We start from the raw sequence: 14134 nt of genomic DNA, 5'->3' as shown, positions 1-14134 counted from the left end.
TTATCGCTACCTCGGTGATGCTGTGTCTCATCGCTCGTGCGCCGACTATAGCACCACTTTCAACCTCACTTAAATCTTGGTAACCTGATATTGTAGCAGCAGTAACCGGTTTAACAACTGCGCCAGACAGTTGTTGTCTTATATAGGTGTTGCCGATCGCAGCGCCGTATTTTGCCTGTTTTGATATCTCTGCATTTGAATACGTATGCCTATACCAGTTTCTTTGGAGCTTCAGTGTAGTAGCCTATGTTAAAATATGCTTGGCATATATCAGGTTATGACACTGACATACAAAAATCATCTTCTGAAAATTTAACTAGAGTGGGGTATGATTTTGGGCTGCTTGAATGCAGAAGGGATATTGGATGTTGAAAAAGTGGCTTTAGACAGACGTGCATATTGATCTGCTCCACTTTGTTTTGATCACTTCATTGAAATCCCACGCCGGAATGGTTGTGCAATATTATCAAGTCAGTACTAAAAGTTTGTTGTCCAGATAGCGCAGTTATTTTAAGCACCCACTATAGCAGTAAGTCACGACATTGAATTATGTGTGATTTCCTCATTTATATCGATATTTTGTTTCTTTCGCGTTACCAGAGTTCCTCTCTTAGACCTTTCAGACAACAGCATCCCTGTATTTCACGTTACATATCAACAATGTTCGAATAAAATTTAAAAATCATACAAAGACATTCCGTAGGGTCCGTGCCCGTTATAGATTCTCACTCAGTTTCTAGACGGTTCGTCGCGTCTGGTTGTTGAGGGCATCTAGTAAGACACTGATGGCATAAGCAAACAAAGCGATGGAACTGATGTTTCACGTGGTAATACGCGCTATTTTGCATGCGAATTGCTCGTACCTAGAATTGTAAAACTAGCGTAGACTATCGCAGGTAAGCGTACTCTACGGCAGTTTTCCTAGTAACTTTTGTCAGTTGAGATCGTAACCGCGTTAACTGTACATTAGATATGTTGCATACCTACCGAGGGTTAACTCATTTCGATCGCTTTGTTTGCGTTGCGATCAGTGTCTTATAGGTGCCCCCAGAAACCAGAAGCGATGAAAGGTCTAGAAACCGAGTGAGGCTGTATAAAGAGCCACGGATCCTACGGAATCTTTTTGTTTAATTCTGGTTTTATTTGAAAATTGTTGATATGTAACGTGAAATACAGGGCCGTTATGGTAAAAATAAAAGTAAACATTACAGATATATCATACAGCGCCACAAAATGCCAGTTACCTCAAAAATGGCTCTGAGCACTATGGGACTTTACATCTGAGGTCATCAGTCCCCTAGAACTTAGAACTACTTAAACCTAACTAACCTAAGGACATCACACACATGCATGCCCGAGGCGGGATTCGAACCTGCGACCATAGCAGTCACGAGGTTCCAGACTGAAGCGCCTAGAACTGGTCGGCCACTCCGGCCAGCTACCTCAAAAAAAGTAAATTTTAAAGGAATGTAAAACAAAAACATGCCAAACATCGCTTCAGTAGTTCCTCGAGCTTATATAAAAAATGTCTGTTACTACTAAACAAATTTCGCACTTGCCAGTTATAATAAGAATGATGGGAAACGTTCTGTTGAGTACAAAATAATAACAATAATTTCATAGATAGCTTGTGCTTCTGTATGCAAACTCTACTTGCATCAAAAGTAACTGTTTTGGTTCCATAAAAGCGCAGAAGTTACGAGAGCACCTAATTTTGTTTTTTTTTTAATTATAGAATGTAATTTATATTTTGTAAGGATAGAAAATACACAACGGACTAACACTGAACGATGTGCTGTTCCAATTACGTGCAAAACAAACAAAAACAGAACTCGTCGGCTCCCAGTTCTTCTCTCACACATCCATTTATGTTTCTTTTCTCACCAATGCTTCCAGTACCGCTAATCCTGCCGTTTACTACGTCATTTATGTACTGTACCAGAACTTCCGAACCGTAGGTTTGGTTGAGTGCAACTCCCCTCATAGGACACTTTTCGGGATGAGCGATTTATATTCTAAGCGCGTTTTCATGCGGTTCTGGGCGTTCGATGTCACGATTTCTCTTGTGCGTACTAACCGTTTTCGAAGCAGTCAAAATGGTCCCTGTCTCAACAAGTATTTGTTTCTGGGAAAATGTTTCTGGAACTTTTTTCTGTCTTCGACGAATACGATCTACTGTAAGAATGTGGGACACTTCTCTACACCCTTATGTTGCTAGTACGTTGGATGAAGGTACAGGGATTAGGTCAGACAGAGAGCTGTTTCTGGTACTGAGTACATGCGTTCGCGCCAGGGCCGGCGCTGCGACCTTACGTGCACGTGTACGCTGTGGGATAGCGGCAACGGCGGCCGGGAACTGTGAGGCTGCGCTCCCCTGCGCCCCAGCCGTTAAGTGGCAAATGCGCCCGTGATATGCAGGGCTCGCACCGGAAGCGCCTATTACCGTTAAGTAGAAAGGCAGGCCGCGAGATTGGCCGAGGCCGCTGCCGCAGCGCACAGCGGCTTCTGGAACGTTCTCCCCTGCCTCATCTGCGCGTTGCACAACGCTTGCAAAAATAAGCGCTGATTGCTTAAACGTTTCCCGCTTTGCCACGTGCGTCCGTTATCACGAGCTGCCCGTGTGGCCTGCGATTTGAAGCGGCTCGCCCTACTCTCGTTACCAAATTTCCTGTCTCTCACAAACACCCAGGCTCGAAAAGGAGGTGTAACTAAAAATGAGCTTGTGGAATACTGCGCGGGAAACGTGAAGAAACACCGTACGGCCGGAAAATTGTCTCCATATTTTGTTACCGTATGAAATATCCGGACACAGGTACGTTTCTGTTCGCTGATAAAGCACTGCGCTAATAAACACATTGGCCAAATATTCCACATTTTGTGATGTTTTAACATGCGTGAAGCATAAAGAGAAAACATGAACAGTCAAAGCAACATGTGTGGTGCACCACACCTGTAAATAATATTATGAAGCTTTTTCTAGCCGAATAATTTGCATCACGTAAACAAAATGCAAAGGAGTATCTAATATACAAAACTTTTTTAGTTTGAATAACAAGTACACTGTCTTTTTTCTACTGGTTTTTATTTCTAACTTGTTTCCGGCTTATTGGGCCATCTTTAGGAAACAACTGACTAGCGTCTGCAAGGGACACTAGTTCGTTGGTGACCAAAAATTATAAACAAAGGTACGATCCACTTACTCAGAATGCTGTGCACCAAACTTGTTTTTCTTTTAAGTTAAAATTGCACTTTACGCAATGAACAATATTAAGCACCGTAAATAATTTAATTACACAGTATTACATGTTATGTGGGTATAGTGTGGGAGGTTTATGCTGATGTGTGGAAACTGAGCTTTCATTTGCGATATGGTCTGCTGGAGTAGACTACTCAGGTTCCTGTCTTCAGCGTCACACATTCACTCTTTCAAATTTAGGAATGCGGTAACTGTGAAACAAATATCACATATCATGTGGTCTATGGAACATAACGGGTAGCTTTCTTAATATGATTTAATACTCTCGTTCTGCAAACAAAAACTCACTAAGATGATTATTGCAAACTTCGTCTGTGAAATCTGAGAACGCTTGCGCTTGATGCTACCTGGTAAGCGACAATTTGAAAGCATTTACAACACAGAATGTAAGGGTCGCTTCTTCGAAACCCCGCAATTGTCTCCCATTCCGACGCAAAAGTTTGAAATTTGGCTCAAAGGTGCCTACAACTTTCCTCTGTACTGGTGAAAAAGCGTTGCACCCTGCGACCTCACCCTCGGGCACGGAAAGGCATCGACACATATGGAAAAAAAAAGACCACAACTCAGGTCATGTACGTGTAAAGTGGATGAATGATCTCATATTGGCACAAAATATCACCACAAGTGTTCCCAATGCACTGTGTACGTGTCACACGATGGAAAAGTTGTCACAGCCCCTATTACCCACATTTCACCTCTTCTTTTGACCCCTCAGAGATAGGGGTCAGAAACGCGGCGTACAGCGTTGAAATAACGTGGTTTTCAAACAGGCGACCAAGGAAAACATTTCAGTCACACCGCCCTTCGTAATCGGCACGAAAAGACCTCAGGGGGTGACATAAAGAGCGTCAATGAAATCAACCCTTTCCTTAGGACATTTATTCCCAAGCATTTCGCTGCCGTAAACTACAGTTCGCATTGAGATGAGCATCAAGAAGACATTCTTGACAACCTTCGGTAATACTGATACCTCAAGGGCGACTCGGCCCTTCTCGACAGACATCACGGGGCTGCAACCTTACTGTATATGATCTCACTCCTTTCGATTACAGTGTGACCGCAGGTTTTGCTCTGGCGTACAGGGTGGAACCACTAGGGACTGTTCAAAACCGATCGACGACATTTGAACGTGATCCGAAGCAGCAAAGGGTCCTTACACTTTTACAGTGCTCCTGTTTCATACCCTCCAGTGCTGTGATCGAGGAGGGGTGCGACATTGAGACATTGACACGTGCGTGAATAAAACGGCAAAGGGTCTCTATAAGACCACCCTGTTCGGGAAAACCCTCTATGAGACCTGACCACATTTATTGAGAATTTTAAAAATGTACCTCCACAGATCAAGCCTGAGGCGCCTGCAGGTAGGCAGCCACTAGGCACACCTCTGAGGCCTGTTGCCTGCCTACAGTGCCTAGGAATATTTCGCAGGTTTTCCAGATCAGCGCAGTGCGAGCTGTCGTTTCGGCTGAAAATGTGTGGGAATCGACGTCCCAAGGAATGGGCTGGTTTTATTGATGCCATTTATGAAACTACTGAGACCTCTTCGTGACGATTTCAAGCGGCGGTGTCTCTTACATGTTTTCCTCGGTAACCCATAAGGAAACGGCGTAATTTCCATCTCAGAGGCGTCGGAAGAAGTAATAAAATGTGGGTAAGAGGGACAGTGACGACATTCCCATCGAGTGACTCGTCCACGGTGGCTCTGAGAAGAATTGTAGTGAAATTTGGTGCCAATTTGACATCATTAATCCAGTTTACACCCCACGTGAACTGAGCTGTGCCCTTTATTTCGCATTTGGCGGCACCTTGCTGTTTGAAGCGTCGTAGAACCCGAGGGTGACGTCATGGGGTGACACCATTACAGAAAAGATTGTAGGCACCTTTGAGCCAAATTTCAAACTGATGCGTCGGAATGAGAGACAATTACGGGGTTTCGAAGAAGAGGTCCTTTTACGAGGTGCATTCAAGTTCTAAGGCCTCCGATTTTTTTTCTCCGGACTGGAAAGAGATAGAAACATGCGCATTGTTTTAAAATGAGGCCACGTTCATTGTCAATACGTCCCAGAGATGGCAGCACTGTACGGCAGATGGAATTTTACCGCCAGCGGCGAGAATGAGAACTGTTTTAAATACTTAAAATGGCGACGTTTTCCTTATTTGAACAGCGTGCAATCATTCGTTTTCTGAATTTGCGTGGTGTGAAACCAATTGAAATTCATTGACAGTTGAAGGAGACATGTGGTGATGGAGTTATGGATGTGTCGAAAGTGCGTTCGTGGGTGCGACAGTTTAATGAAGGCAGAACATCATGTGACAACAAACCGAAACAACCTCGGGCTCGAACAAGCCGGTCTGATGACGTGATCGTGAAAGTGGAGAGAATTGTTTTGGGGGATCGCCGAATGACTGTTGAACAGATCGCCTCCAGAGCTGGCATTTCTGTGGGTTCTGTGCACACAATCCTGCATGACGACCTGAAAATGCGAAAAGTGTCATCCAGGTGGGTGCCACGAATGCTGACGGACGACCACATGGCTGCCCGTGTGGCATGTTGCCAAGCAATGTTGACGCGCAACGACAGCACGAATGGGACTTTCTTTTCGTCGGTTGTGACAATGGATGAGACGTGGATGCCATTTTTCAATCCAGAAACAAAGCGCCAGTCAGCTCAATGGAAGCACACAGATTCACCACCACCAAAAAAATTTCGGGTAACCGCCAGTGGTGAAAAAATGATGGTGTCCATGTTCTGGGACAGCGAGGGCGTAATCCGTACCCATTGCGTTCCAAAGGGCACTACGGTAACAGGTGCATCCTACGAAAATGTTTTGAAGAACAAATTCCTTCCTGCACTGCAACAAAAACGTCCGGGAAGGGCTGCGCGTGTGCTGTTTCACCAAGACAACGCACCCGCACATCGAGCTAACGTTACGCAACAGTTTCTTCGTGATAACAACTTTGAAGTGATTCCTCATGCTCCCTACTCACCTGACCTGGCTCCTAGTGGCTTTTGGCTTTTTCCAACAATGAAAGACACTCTCCGTGGCCGCACATTCACCAGCCGCGCTGCTGGCTGTGTTTTAAGCGGCTATTTATGGTGTGATTCGTATATTTTCATTGCACCATACTGCTGCCCTACGATACGAATACTGTGTGCTACATGCGATGCCGTATCCCGTTGCACCACGACCTACTGGGGGCAGAGTAAGTGTTTCCATATTGTACCTTCACACTATAAATGTAACGTATCGTGTTTTCGACGCTCTCGAAGATATCTCGACTTATGCTCATGGTATGGCCACCGAGAACAACTAACTCAGGAAAACCACTCCACAAAATAAAAAATGCTTCAAATGGCTCTGAGCACTATGGGACTAAACATCTGAGGTCATCAGTCCCCTATAACTTCAACAAGATTTCATGTCACCCAAACTATCATTTAACGTGTACAGGAAAATTTTAAGTGGAAGCGGTCGTACTGACACGATCAACCATGCCCTACAAACCAGTGCTAGAACAGTTATCTTACCTTATGTGTTATCTACCTTGGCTTATACACGCATCAAAATAGGTTTTCCATCACCCTGGTTCCCAGAACTCCCCGATAGACGTTGACTGTGGATACTGTATCACAGACACAGTCTCTTTGACTGTTCAGAGAGCCGGCCGCGGTGGTGTAGCGGTTCTAGGTGCTCAGTCCGGAGCCGCGCGACTGCTACGGTCGCAGGTTCGAATCCTGCCTCGGGCATGGATGTGTGTGATGCCCTTAGGTTAGTTTGGTTTAAGTTGTTCTAAGTTCTAGGGGACTGATGACCATAGATGTCAAGTCCCATAGTGCTCAGAGCCATTTGAACCATTTTTGGACTGTTCAGAGATGTCACTAACCTGCCCAAAGATGTAAACAACCATGCATGAGCAGCCCCTATTAGACGAACGGGGTCCGACAGCCGATCGGTTCCAGTCATTCCACCAGGAAGGAGGTACACGGCTCGTGTTGTTTGTAGTTCAACCATGCCTAGACGGTCAATACAGCGGTTCGATCGTGTCTGCATTGTTACTTTGTGCCAGGAAGGACTCTCAACAAGGGAGTGCCCAGGCGTCCCGGACTGAACCAAAACGATGTTGTTCGGACATGGAGCACATACAGAGAGACAGGAACTGTCGTTGACGTGCCTCGCTCAGGCCGTCCAAGGGCTACTACTGCAGTGGATGACCGCTACCTACGGATTATGGCTTGGAGGAACCCTGACAGCAACTCCACCATGTTGATTAACGTTTTCCGTCCAGACACAGAACGTTGTGCTACGACTCAAACTGTGCGCAATAGGCTGCATGATGCGCAACTTCAGTCCCGACGTCCATGCGAGGTCCATTTTTGCAACCACGACACCATGCAGCGCGGTACAGACGGACTCAACAACATTCAGAATGGACCGCTCAGGATTGGCATCACGTTGTCTTCACCGATGGGTGTCGCATATGCCTTCAACCAGACAATCATCGGAGACGTGTTTCGAGGCAAGCCGGGCAGGGTGCTCGCCTTAGACACACTGTCCAGCGAGTGCAGCAAGGTGAAGATTCCCTGCTGTTTTGGGGTGGTATTATATGGAGCCGATGTACGCCGCTGGTGGTCATGGAAGGTGCCGCCATTCTCCGACCGATAGTGCAATCATATTGGCAGCATACTGGCGAGGTATTCGTCTCCATGGACGACAATTCGCGCCCCCATCGTGCACATCTTGTGAATGATTTCCATCAGGATAACGACATCGCTCGACTAGAGTGGACTGGCCGGTGTGGCCGAGCGGTTCTAGGCGCTTCAGTCTGGAACTGCGCGACCGCTATGGTCGCAGGTTCGAATCCTGCCTCGGGCATGGTTGTCTGAGATGTCCTTAGATTAGTTAGGTTTAAGTAGTTCTATAGTTCTAGGGGCTGATGACCTCAGATGTTAAGTCCCACAGTGCTCAGACTAGAGTGGCCAGCATGTTCTCCGGACATGAACCCCATCGAACATGCCTGGGATAGATCGAAAAGGGATGTTTATGGATGACGTGACCCACCAACCACTCTGAGGCATCTACGCCGAATCGCCGTTGAGAAATGGGACAATCTAGACCAACAGTGCCTTGATGAACATGTGGATAGTATGCCCCGACGAATACAGGCATGCATCAATGCAAGAGGACGTACTACGGGGTATTAGAGGTACCGGTGTGTACAGTAATCTGGACCACCACCTCTGAAGGTCTCGCTGTATGGTGGTACAACATGCAATGTGTGGTTTTCATGAGCAATAAAAAGGGCGGAAACGATGCTTATGTTGACCTCTATTCCAATTTTCTGTACAGGTTCCGGAACTCTCGGAACCGAGGTGATGCAAAACGTTCTTGATGTGTTTAGATCTCGCTGGAATCTGTGGTCCATACAGGGGTTGGACAAAATTATTGTAACAACACGAGCAATGCATTCTTGAACATAAACGCAGATGCTAGTTAAGCCTGCTGGCTGCACTGTTTTATCTGACCACGAACGGCACCCGTACAGTGTCCTCAACACGTTGCAAATGGCGGTCGTGGTCATAACAGAGTTCTCTGTAGTTGTGAGTGAATTATGTTGGAGCTAAGTGGGCAAATTTTATGTGGTGGGTGCTTCAGTAACTGAGGAAGCCGTAGTGTTTGGTGTTTCAAGAGGCACCCTATCGATGATTTCTACCGCATACATGGAAGAGGAGAAACATCATCCTCTAAGTCACAAGGCGGACGAAGTTGTGTGGTAAGTGATCGTGACGGACGGACGTTGAAGATAATTGTAAAGAAAACTAAGAGGACGACAGTTGCAAAACTCACTGCACAACTGAACGTCGCACTCGTGAGCACTGTCAACACCAAAACAACACGGAGGGTGCTCAGTAAGCAGGCAATTGCAGGGCAACCTGGAATTCCAAAACCACTCGTCAACGACGCAAATACTCGTAAAAGGAAAGCATGGTGGCAAAGCCATATAAGTTTGATTGTGGAGCAATGGAAGAAAGACACGCTGTCGGATGCCTTGTTTCACAAGGTACCAACTTCTGGCCGAGCTTATGTCCCAAGAGTTAAACATGGCGGGGGTTTGGTGATAATTTGGGCTGCCTCGTCGTGGTTTTCCAAGGATCCCGTGGTTACTGTGCAATGTCGCATTACTGCCAAGGACAATGTGAAAGTTTTCGCTTATCGTGTCCGTCCCTTGGCACAACGTTCGTTCCCCAATGGTGATGCTGTGTTCCAAGACGACAGAGCCGCTGCTCACTCAGCTCGTATGGTCCAGGACTGGTTCTGCGAGTTCATGGTTGAATTGTTGCATCTCCCCTGGCCACCACTCAGTATTATTAAACATTTGTGGTCTAGTTTGGAGAGAATGGTGGGTGATCTCTATCCATCTCCGTCACCGTTATCTGAACTAGGCCGGCCGGGGTGGCCGAGCGGTTCTAGGCGCTACAGTCTGGTTCAAAATGGCTCTGAGCACTATGGGACTTAACATCTGTGGTCATCAGTCCCCTAGAACTTAGAACTGCTTAAACCTAACTAACCTAAGGACATCATAAACATCCATACCCAAGGCAGGATTCGAACCTGCGACCGTAGCAGTCGCGCGGTTCCGGACTGAGCGCCTAGAACCGCTAGACCACCGCGGCCGGCGCTACAGTCTGGAACCACACGACCGCTACGGTCGCAAGTTCGAATCCCGCCTCGGGCATGGATGTGTGTGATGTCCTTAGGTTAGTTAGGTTTAATTAGTTCTAAGTTCTAGGGGACTGATGACCTTAGAAGTTAAGTCCCATAGTGCTCAGAGCCATTTGAACCTGAACTTGCCACTGTTTTGCAGGAAGAAAGGTTTAATATTCCCTTGAAAACAATATATGACCTATACTTATGCATTCCGAGACGACTGCAAGGCGATTTGACTGCCAGAGAGTTTCCTACACCGTATTAGGCATTGTAATGTGTTGTGATTTTGGAGTTTCCACATGTCTGGCCAGCCACTGTACATCATCGATCAGACAGCGTCCTAGCGTCGAGAGGTCATTCTGTATGTTCAGCTACTGGCTACATATGTTTCTCTCACGCAAATGCACCACATGGGTCTGTGAATGTAGTGTGTTGCCCACCATGAGAACGAAGTGGTAGAATATGTGTCCTGTTCACTAGATTGGCTCCATTTTCGTTTCATCTGTTCCAGAATCTAAAGAAATTGGTAACTGGGAACGTTTTCATTCCAGTCAAGATGTTACAGGAAAGGAAGGAAAGAAGATTACGCTTTTAAAGGCCCGTCGAAATCGAGGTAATCGCAGACGGAGCGTAAGCTCGGAATGTGAGAGGGATGGGGAAGGGAATCTGCCGTGCCCTCTCAAAGGAACCATCCTGGCATTTGCCTGGATCGATTTAGGGAAATCTCGGAATACCAAAATGTCGATGGCCATAGGCGGATTTGAGGAATCGTCCTCCCAAATGCGAGCCTGCACAACCTCGCTCGGTAAGATGTTACAACAGCTATAGCAATCTTCTAGATCCGTCTTTCCGGGCTAAAACATATTCGTTGCAAAAAAAAAAGTTGGACAAAACGTACTGACCTGAAAGGATGTACTTTGAGTAATTAGATCATTTTTCTTGGAGATGTAGTACGTTTGAGCAACTAAATTAAAGGTTGTTTCTTTTGTGCCGCAACCCTTCTTTCTCATTTTTATTTTGGAAGCAGCTTCAATGCCATGTGATACATGTTTGTTTTATTTATATAATAACTGCAATGTATAATGATTTACACTACTGGCCATTAAAATTACTACACCACGAAGATGACGTGCTACAGACGCGAAAATTAACCGACAGGAAGAAGATGCTGTGATATGCAAATGATTAGCTTTTCAGAGCATTCACACAAGGTTGGCGCCGGTGGCGACACCTACAAGGTGCTGGCATGAGGGAAGTTTCCAACCGATTTCTCATACACAAACAGTAGTTGCCCGGCGTTGCCTGGTGAAACGTTGTAGTGATGCCTCGTGTAAGGAGGAGAAATGCGTACGATCACGTTTCCGACTTTGATAACGGTCGGACTGTAGCCTATCACGATGGCGGTTTATCATATCGCGACATTGCTGCTTGCGATGGTCGAGATCCAATGACTGTTAGCAGAATATGGAATCGGTGGGTTCAGGAGGGTAATAAGGAACGCCGTGCTGGATCCCAACGGCCTCGTATCACTAGCAGTCGAGATGACAGGCATCTCATCCGCATGGCTGTAACGGATCGTGTAGCCACGTCTCGATCCCTGAGTCAACAGATGGGAACGTTTCAAAGACAACAAACATCTGCACGAACTATTCGACGACGTTTGCAGCAGCATGGACCATCAGCTCGGAGACCATGGCTACGGTTACCCTTGAAGCTGCATCACAGACAGGAGCGCCTGCGATGGTATACTCAACGACGAACCTGGGTGCACGAATGGCTAAACGTCATTTTTTTCGGATGAATCCAGGTTCTGTTTACAGCCTCATGATGGTCGCATCCGTGTTTGGCGACATCGCGGTGAACGCACATTGGAAGCGTGTATTCGTCATCGCCATACTGGCGTATCACCCGGTATGATGGAATGGGCTGCCATTGATTACACGTCTCGGTCACCTCTTGTTCGCATTGACGGCACTTTGAACAGTGGACGTTACATTTCAGATGTGTTACGACCCGTGGCTGTAGCCCTCATTCGATCCCTGTGAAACCCTACATTTCAGCAGGATAATGCACGACCTCAAGTTGCAGGTCCTGTACGGGCCTTTCTGGATACAGAAAATGTTCGACTGCTGCCGTGGCCAGCACATTCTCCAGATCTCTCACCAATTGAAAACGTCTGGTCAATGGTGGTTGAGCAACTGGCTCGTCACATTACGCCAGTCACTACTCTTGATGAACTGTGGTATCGTGTTGAAGCTGCATGGGAAGCTGTATCTGTACACGCTTCCAAGCTCTGTTTGACTCAATACCCAGGCGTATCAAGGGCGTTATTACGGCCAGAGGTGGTTGTTCTGGGTACTGATTTCTCAGGATCTATGCACCCAAATCGCGCGAAAATGTAATCACATGCCGGCCGCAGTGGCCGTGCGGAACCGCGGGACTGCTATGGTCGTAAGCTCGAATCCTGCCTCGGGCATGGATGTGTGTGATGTCCTTAGGTTAGTTAGGTTTAAGTAGTTCTAAGTTCTAGGGGACTGATGACCTAAGATGTTGAGTCCCTTAGTGCTCAGAGCTATCTGAACCTTTTTTTTTTTGTAATCACATGTCAGTTCTAGTATAACATATTTGTCCAATGAATACCCGTTTATCATCTGCATTTCTTCTTGGTGTAGCAATTTTAATGGCCAGTAGTGTATGTTACTACGAAGGGCGTTCAATAAGTAATGCAACACTTTTTTCCAAAAGCACTTTGGTTTTATTCAGGACTCCAATACACCATGTTACTGCTCAATCTTTTTGTTAGAATACCGTATTTTTCAATATAATCTCCTTTCAATGCGGCGGCCTTACGCAACCTTACTGGGAAGGCCTGTATGCCCGCGTGTTACAACTGTACTGGTCGAAGTCGGAGCGAACGTCTTGCTGCATCAGGAACCTTCCCATCATCCATGAACTGCTTCCCGCGGAGTGCATCCTACATTGGACCAAACAGATGGAAGTCGGAAGGTTTGAGATGGGAGCTGTAGGGTGGATGAGGGAGGAAAGTCCAATGAAGTTCTTTGAGTTCCGCTTGGGTGCGTAGACTTGTGTGATGCCTTGCGCTTTCCTGGAGAAGGCGAAGTTAGTTTTCATTTTTGATGCGACGATCACACTGAAGTTGTTTCTGAGGGTAGCACAGCACATTTCAGAGTTGATCCTTCCACCATGAGAGATAACATCAAACAGAATAACCCTTAATAGTTCCAGAAGACCGTCGCCATATCTTTGCCGTCTGAGGGTGCGATTTTGATCATTTTCTTCGGAGAAGATGTGGTGTGGCTCCAATCCATGGATTGCCATTTCGTTTCCAGTTCGAAGTGCTTGATTTGTGGCGTAGATAGTAGGCGATGCACCATGGAGTGCTGGGAACTGGCAGGTATTACTGTGTCTGTAGAAGTTACCTTTCCTTTATATCTTAAATATATGCTGGTGCTTAATAATGTCAGTGGTCCCCTTTTAATTTCCCGAAGTCGGAAAAATATCACCATTAGCGGTAACGGTCGCTTGAAAGTTTCGTAACTTACAAAGCGAAGTTCACGCTCAAGATTCTGAGTTTGTTTGTTGGGCTACCAATTTGTGATGGGTGTGTTTACTTCCGTTACGGTTGCTTTGTTTATGGAGCCAACTCCGTCTGCCTCACTGAGATAGCTCAGAGGTTTATCACAGTACTATTCCAATATTTGTAGCTGTAACGCTTCCTTTCGTCTCAGGGGACAGGCTTACGTGATGCGTTATGAAATAATAGAACCATCACAGTCTTTACTGTAAACATGTCAAAAATGCGAGGAGCCGGGCTGCATAGGAATCTGCTGTAAAGTCACCAGACGTGTTTCTTCCTTGAGCTGTCTCCTTATAATTTTAATTAATATTGTGTTTATACTGGTTGCTGGTGAGGAGTAAAGTTAGTTATTAGTATTTTATTAATGATCTCATTCATAAGCAGCCATCTCACAGTCATCACAGTCGCTCAAAAAGTTATAATTAAGCTTTGCTTGTTTAATCAGATTCTGACGATGACTCTCCTTGTCCGCAGTCTCGATGATTCGAAGCGATCTGCAATCCTGTGTAAATAAAATGTCTTGCTTTTCTTGCGTTGCGTAGTCAGTCGGGAAACCTCAGATCAAGCGGAAAG

The sequence above is a fragment of the Schistocerca cancellata genome, chromosome 4 (genome assembly GCF_023864275.1).
Source record: "Schistocerca cancellata isolate TAMUIC-IGC-003103 chromosome 4, iqSchCanc2.1, whole genome shotgun sequence".
Taxonomy (NCBI): Eukaryota; Metazoa; Arthropoda; class Insecta; order Orthoptera; family Acrididae; genus Schistocerca; species Schistocerca cancellata.
Note: the sequence above shows the minus strand (reverse complement) of the source record.